Below are 8549 nucleotides of genomic sequence, written 5' to 3' on the forward strand. Positions count from 1 at the left end.
GTCTTGTGTACAGGGAACACCTTCAAGCTCTTATCTCTGAGGGTAGCACACACACCATCATCACTTTGTTCTATACTGATGAGATTGAAGTGGTAAATCCATTGGGTGCCAAACGAGGGAAGCACAAGCTCCTTGCTGTGTACTGTGCCTTGTTAAACCTTCACGCCAAGCACAGGTCACAGCTTGACAACATCTATTTAGTCATGCTCGTGCGCTATGCCGATGTGAAGACTCATGGTTTAGACAAAGTATTGCGACCAATGCTAGACGACTTAGAGCACATGTACAAGGACGGCCTCACAATTAGAATCAGGGGAGAGAAGATATGTGCCACTGTTGTTGTGCTTGCCTTTTGCGGTGATAATCTTTCCCTAAACCGCTTAGGTGGATTTTCTTGTTGTTTCAGTAAAGGACGAGTTTGCAGGTACTGCATGGTATCAGTAAAGCATTTGGCCGTAAAAACTAGTGAAACGATGTGCAAGGCCCGTACGTTAAAGAGGCACCAGTTGCATCTTCAAGCAGTTACAGTGAATGCAGTTAACAAGTCCTTGTATGGCGTGAATGAGGTATCGCCTCTTCTGCAGTTGCAGTATTTTGATGTGACCCGGCAGTTGCCTCCAGATCTAATGCACGACATCTTGGAAGGGGGAGGAGAATGTGTTCTGCGGCATGTTCTAAAATCTCTAATATCTAGTCACTTGATCTCAAAAAAAGACCTTGAAGCAGTGTCATCATATGACTATGGTCCGAATGATGCAAAGAACAAGCCCCCACCGTTAAACATGGCATTTTTAGACAGCCACTCTGTCTTGGCAGGCACTGCATCAAACAAATGGTGTTTCTTTAGGTTTTTGCCATTGATACTAGGATCTAAAATTCCAGAAGGAAATGAAGATTGGGAGATCTTTTTGAAGTTCCGTGAAATTTTAGACATCACATTTGCATCTGAAATCTCATCTGCACGCCTTTCTTATTTGGATGTAATTGTGCAGACCTTCTTAATTGAATTTGCAGGCAGATATGGCCCTCTTGCAGTCATCCCCAAGCTGCACTACATGGTGCATTATGCAAGGTTTGTACGTGAAGTTGGCCCTCTGAGACATTTTTGGTCAATGAGATTTGAAGCAAAGCACCAAAACTTCAAGAAACTGGCAAGAACAGTCAAGAATTTCAGAAATTTGACGTATACACTAGCAAATCGACACCAGCTGAAACAGTGTTACCAACTGCATACATTTCAACTTTACCAGGGGCTTCAAACAGCTAGAAGTAAGCCTGTCGATTGGAACACACTTCCAGGCTGTGCCAAGGAAGTCTTGCCACTGAGAGTGTATGAAGTAAACAGTGCAACGCTTGATCAACGCTCATACAGGTGTGGGAGTGTTCTTGTTGCGACTTCGGAGGAAGGCCCCGAGTTTCACATGATTGAGTCGTTACTTGTAGCAAGTGGAAGGCTCTACCTCCTCACAAGAACTTTACTAGTGGAATGCTTTGATCGTCACAAGTATTCCTATTGTGTCAAGAGATCAAGTGATCAGAAGATATGCCAGCCGGATGACAAGTTCGAACATTACCTGCTGGACTTGTATCGAGGTTCTAGACTAGTTCCTCGATGGGAAACTTGGTGAAATGCATATGCAACAATGCATATTTGTATTACCTATGAGTGTTGTGCAGAGGAAGTGTTCCTGTTTTGCATTGTTTTAATATTTTAAATGCTTTGTATTTTTAATGCTTACAACTTAAGACAGTGCCGCCAATATGTCTAATAAATTTGCTTGTCCTGCCTTATTTGCTTCTCCCACACACAAAAAAGAATGTTTGTGTGACTATATCACATTATTCATAGCTATGGCATGCTCTTCCACAACATAACCCAATATAGAAATGTTCAAAGTCTTAATGCCAAAAAGAAGGCAATGTAATTTTGCTAACTGTCGGTCCTAAACATCAGTGGTGTTGAAATAATGTGATTTCAATGGAAACTATGGGAAATGCTAGTTTGTGCGAACATGTGCACAAATAAAATATTGACAGGACAAGTGCTCAAAGTGCTCAATGTTGCGTAACAAAGCATGTGCTTACGGTGGATTGTCCTGCATAATACTTGCCGTGATGCAAGTTGACCAGGGGGGTGATGGGAGGGTTAGTGAAGGCTCAAAATTTCATTGTATAACAATAGCGCTACTCGAGCAAGGACTGATGAAAGTGAGGGCAGGACATGTGCTCCACTCGCAACCAATTTTTTCTGGTAAGGAATGTTAACAAATATACAAATAAAAATGGGTGAGTTGAAACTGAAGGAATCACAACTGTGCAGCAAACATAAAGATTACACTCTTGCTACTGTGCCAAGTACCATAGAGATTCTGAAATTCTTTATCATTGGTGGTAGAGTACTTTGACTGGCATAGCTATTGCTTCTGTGTCTGCAAGTCAGACTGCTAGCAAAATCTGTTTTAACATTATGTGCTGGACTTGCATTGAAGTGGCTGAAGAAGTCACAAAGTGGGAAACGTGCTAGGCATGCACATGGCAACCCAGGCGAAATTGAAAAAAGAAAAATGCCTCATAGCTGAGAAGTACTGAATCATGGGTGTGATGCACAAACGCAATGCCCTGCTGGTGTACAAAAGTATCTGCTCATCTGAGCTATGCCTTGACGGGAACTGTGCATAATTTTGTGCATGCGAGGCTTTGTACATAGCATGCCTTCCTTCGCCAAGGAAGCAAAGTGCTGTGCCATATGCATACACTGCATGCCAGAAGTTGTAGACAGTTTTACTGCACTGCTGCTTTCGTCTATATGTACTGAAGTTGCACAATGTTGAGCTGCTACGGTAGGGTGTTGCACTGTGTGTCTACTCGCTTAACAGGCATCCACTCTGAAGCATGGCCTCAGAACAACAATGTAATCAACTAATCAAACAAATAAAAGAGTTAATGAGCTGATGGCATTAGCATTATGGCTGAGCTTCAGCAGTTCTGGTACGTGTTTACAGTGAGAGTGCCCACCAAGAATATTATTATGCAGCAAAAGTGCATTTCCCGACATGACTACCGGTAAATAGCGTGACTGAGTGCCTGGAGCCTTTGCATTGATGCACAGTAATTTTGCTTTTATAGAAGTAACGATTTGCCAGCAGTAATTTCATTTGTTGGGAATAATTTGTTTACAGCAATGCAAAATGTGAAAATGTATGTTTAAACACCATTTCTTATCTACAGTTCCCTAGCTTCATGCTATAAGTGGCTGTCTCTACATCAGTTGACTGATTTTTTTTTTGCCTCTCCTCTCTGCAATGTGTTCTGCATTAGTTTCTACCACTCAAGGAACTTTCGCTTACTTATGTGGGACATTTTGCCATCAGAAGTCCCCTTAAATCTTGTAAATTTCTGTGCATGGCAGCTTTTAAATTAAGACAACACCTGCAGTTTTAGAGGCTTGACTACATTTTTGCACCAGCTTTTTGCATGGGTAAGCCAAGAATGGGGTGGACTCTTCACAAGATGAGACAAAGGCAACTCTGAGGGAATGCAGGTGCCTTTTCTGGTAGCTCAACTTCCGAATAAACCAAGAAATGCAGCCTGAACACGCAAACAAAGCAAGCGAGAGCGGCTGTACAGTCCGGTGACAGCGCAACCCAATGCAGAGAACTGTGACTTCTACTACCAAGCCTATCTTGTTGCTCATCACCATGTTGCAGCATGGCATGTTCAAAACTCCAGCGTGTCAGGTCCATTGTACATACAGCAAACAACTCCTAAAATCATTTTTACGAGATCTTGATAGCCTCACTGCTGTCCATGGAAGACAATGCACAGTCGCTGTTCCTATATGAAATAAATGTTTTGACACACCTAACAGGAAGTTATGTCATTAATGCATCTGTAACATTCCTTCAAACATGAAATGTTTGTATGGCTTGTATGAAAGTATTTTTTAGACATCTAGGGTGATTCCTCTCACATATGCATTGACATAACTCCAAGTGGAAAATGAAAACAACAGCTCTTAGCAAAGAAACACAAGCTAGCATTTCATCTGGGGAAAGCAGGTAAACATAAGCAAGAGCATTTCCCTGCACGATTTAACACGAAATCTCCTGACTACAGGATACCAGGCTATCGCATAAGGCCTAGCTTGCTTGGGTGGAGGCTTGGATGAGTTGGTGGTCCCTAATTTTCATGTACAGTGCACACAAGGATGAGACAGACAAAAAATGTGGCACGTGCACAGCCATATTCTTTTTTCATCTCATCTTTGTGGTTGCTGTATGTCGAAGGTCATGTAAGAACGTAACACACAATGTGCCATATGGCACAGCATGTGGCTAAGTGCAATGCTATTTGAGCAGAAACCAACTGTTAACGAAGGTAAGGCAGAAGAATAAAATAAATAAAGCGATTGTTGCAAGTTTGCATTTCACATGTTTGATCAGGGTTTTTCTACACCAACTGGCCTCAATATCGCATGCTATTAGCATGCAGCACATACTTAAATATGATCACTTCTCTGATTATGAGAGCTAAGCATCGACTGACAAAATGCAATGAAGCTATAAATATGCTGTAATGCTTTAGGGCAAGCAGGTAATCTATAAATAGCAAGATGCTGTGCGTCTTCTTGACCTTGTCCCCACTGCCAACGAAGAAGGGAGTTGAGAAGTCACTGGCATGCAAACTGTCTTACGCACCTCTGGTGCATTGCTTACTCTAATAGCTGTTTGACTAATAAATGGTGTTTGCTTATTGATGCTGCATAATATAACTTCAAATATGTTAAGCTTACTACAGCTTTAAACTATTGCATCATGTTTAAGCCCATGGTCTCAGATTAGGTGATGCGATGAAGAAACATGCACAATTCCTCTTGTTGAAATTCAAGTCCAGTATTACAGAAATAAAAGTCAACCTACATTCAGATAGCAATCTTACTATCAGAGCCATATTCTTATCCAATCAGCTTTAATATGCTGCTGAATTGCGCTTAGACAAAAATTTTAAAGCAGGTGTACCTGATGACTTTGAGAGCCAGTTTTAAAACTGTCATGACATGATGTCACATAATTAAAACAAGTTTGTTTTGCTTTTGCACATAAGCTCAACCAGCAGCAAAGGTCTCAAATAGGAACCCATTTTTGCAATTCTGTTGGTCTAGCAGCAACATCACAGTATGTCTACATAGTCTTCTACTTTTAGTACCAAGTGCAGCCAAAGTAGATAATCGGTGCACATGTAGCGCATTACTTTGTTTTTATGTAGGTGAAATTTCTAAGCATATTGTAGCATATATTACATAATTAGAAACAGTTTTGTTGCACAACAGCAATTAGGACTCAAGCACTGTATTCTTTGTACATCTAATATGATGTTGTGTATTGCCTCCTTTCTCTGTAATGCTGTGTAACACTGAGGGCACACACACACATAGCAAGAGGGAGAGAGAAAGAGCTTGTTGTATCCAACTCTGCGGGCAATCCAAAATTTATTTACACAATGCCAGCCTTGGCCTGCAGACTTTACAGAGGATAACTAAACACTGAAGGTAGGGAAATTTTTCACTGTGTCTAAACAATGGATAGAACAAAGTGCTGATGAATACCAATGCACATGGACATGTATGTTTGAAAATGCAAGATTGTACCTAGATATGACAGCTGAAGGGGCTGATAAATGCTGATCAGAAAATGCTGTGAAAGCCCCTTTCTGTTATCCTGCAATAATTTAATTATGCAGCATTTTACTTTCTTGTCTCTCCATATTGTTATTCTAAGTGATAAATTTCAGCTGGCAGTTGGTTAGCACTCTGTCATGTCCTTTCATACCCTTTCTCTCATTTGCATGCTGCAAAAAAGCTTTCTTCTGTCCAATTAGTAATCAACCCCATTTCAACATATGCTGGTGAAAGTCTCTGTAAATCATTATGCTATCCCCAAAATTACTTATGGCATTTTAGTTGCCTTAACTTCTGAGAACAGAGAATAAGGTGTGCGTAAATGATATCAGTCACTGACCCTGTTGCTCTTTCAATCATAAGGATTGACTGAATGAGAACAATCATCTTCGGTAACTTACAAACGTCGAAAAATGTACAATGCAGTGAAAGTTACAATGTCTGCATGGTGAATAATGGAGCTCAGTGCAAGGCTAACTTTATTTTCTTCTTCATGAAGCTGTACACATACTCACTTTGGTAAGGGCATGTGTGCAGGCTGATACAATGAGTTTTTTTTTTCCTTCCTAGGCCACTATATAATATAACTAAAAAGCTTGATATTTAGGTTAGATTATCGCCAGGAATGTAGGCAGGGGGGTGCACACTAGACACCAGGCAGATGGGGGACCATACCAGTGTTCAGTGACATATACTGAGCAGCAGTTATCAACACAAGGATCTGAGCATGATGGATAATGAAGGCATGACAGACTCGGGGGCGATGTAGACAAAGCTGTAGTGCAAATATGGCCTGTCAAGTCAATCATGGCATTATTTGTGGTGCCCTGAAAGGTGCCTCACAGGGCAATACATAAAATGAGGTGTTAAGTATATGAGATATATATGAGAGGAGTTCTGATCCTCAGCACCTGTAGTGATGTGCATATATATGTACACATCAGGATTTGTGTCATTGTGTGCATGAACATGCACACCCACATTAACACATTTAAGCAGTGATTCCTGTATGGTTCTGGAGAAAAGAATACAGTGACACGACACGAATAAAAGTTGTGATTGTGGGATGAGCTGGAGAATGGTATAAAGTTTTGGATGAAAGCCCACAAATGTCTCGTAATGTTCTTAGACTAGATTAAATATAGATGACGAATTAAGTGGAGAGATTGCTGCTTCATTCTGAGATTACAACTACTCTATTCCATTCATCTATTTATTTTTTATTTTCAAATACTGCAGCCCTTTTCAGGGCTATTGCAGGAGTGCAGGTACAACAAACACAAGAAACAGAAAAAAAGGCAGTTGAACATAATAGATAAATAAAAGAAAGGACAGCAGTCTTATCACACTAGTGCTTCTAGAAAATCAGACAGTTCCAATTCAGACACAGAACCGGGTAACTCGTTCCAGCAACCAGCAACTTTCAGGAAATAACTGTGTTTGAACATGTTAGTGCATGCAAAGAAAGGCTTTAGGTTCAGGGTGTGACAACGTCTAGTTGGAAGAGCACTGGCATACACTATGTAATCAGCAGCGGATAGTCAACAACATGAGTGAGTAATTGAATGTGATAGCTTCATGGAATCTATCTGCCACCTCGTGCATAGAAGAGATAAAATCAAGGAAATCATTGTGGATAAGGGTGACAAATCACAATCATAGCGATGGCAAATGAAATAAACAGCCTTCCTTTGTACAGATTCAACTTTGTTTATGTCGCACACTTTATACAGGTTCCAGACGCATGAAGCGTACTCTAATACAGGACGAATGAGTGTATCATACATTAGTAATTTATTGTGCTTTGTCAATTTACATAGTTTTCGTCTCAAGTAACCTAATTTTCTTCGTGCTATAGATGTAATGTGATCAATATGCTGGGACCACTTCATGTTGTGCATCAAGATAACTTCAAGGTATTTGTACACCTGTGCCTGGGGAACTATTGTGTTATTGAAAGCGTTCGCATGCTGTGAAGGATAATGGCTGTTTGTAAATGACACTACTACGGTTTTTTGAAAGTTAATGGGCATCTGCCAGTCCATACACTAGGTGCAAAACAGGTTGAAGGAACCGTGAAGTAAGGTGTGATCACTAGGAGAAGAAATTACCTGGTATAGGAGGCAGTCGTTGGCATAAAGACAGACTTTTGACTTAATATTGTTTTGGCGAAGGTGCTATAAAGAAAAAAAAGGGACCAAAATTACTTTAAAAAGAAATGCTGATTGACATGTAAAAATTGGTAAAAGAATAAATAATAAATAGTGGGGAACATTATATTATACTTAAGCACAAGGTTGAAAATAGAATAGCTTTAAGAAATGCACGCGGTCAGTAATTTTAGTCTAGGTTCCACAAAACGAAAAACTGCGTAGCACATAATGTCCTTCTCACAATAACTGGAGAAGGCCACGGTTTGAGAGGAATCGCTAAAGAGAATGTCTGTTCCCTTGTTCCTCTAAGCTTGATACACAGTTCTCACCTCTGCTCGGCACAAAACAGGCAACTTACAAAGAATCAGCATCATGACGATCCAATCAAGAGACAAGGAAAGTAGTGACAAATATCACTTTCACTGTAATTCGCTGCCAATTCGTTATAAAATACCATCTTGCCTGGCCTTACCTTATTTTAATGGACAAGTTAGCAGCACATGTGAGGTATCTGGTTTACCACGAGGCACATTATGATTATTCAGCACAGCCTATTTCATGTGGAAGGCAGTTGGTAAAGGCCACACCTAGCAAAGTTGCAACAGTTTCCAGAAAGTGAACTTCAGAGTTTACTGCATACAGAACAGATCTTTTCACTGTATTGTCGAACCATGTTGTCAAAGGCTATTCTATGGAAGCGCTGTTCACAATGCGTCTTC

The sequence above is a fragment of the Dermacentor albipictus genome, chromosome 1 (genome assembly GCF_038994185.2).
Source record: "Dermacentor albipictus isolate Rhodes 1998 colony chromosome 1, USDA_Dalb.pri_finalv2, whole genome shotgun sequence".
In the NCBI taxonomy this organism is placed as follows: Eukaryota; Metazoa; Arthropoda; class Arachnida; order Ixodida; family Ixodidae; genus Dermacentor; species Dermacentor albipictus.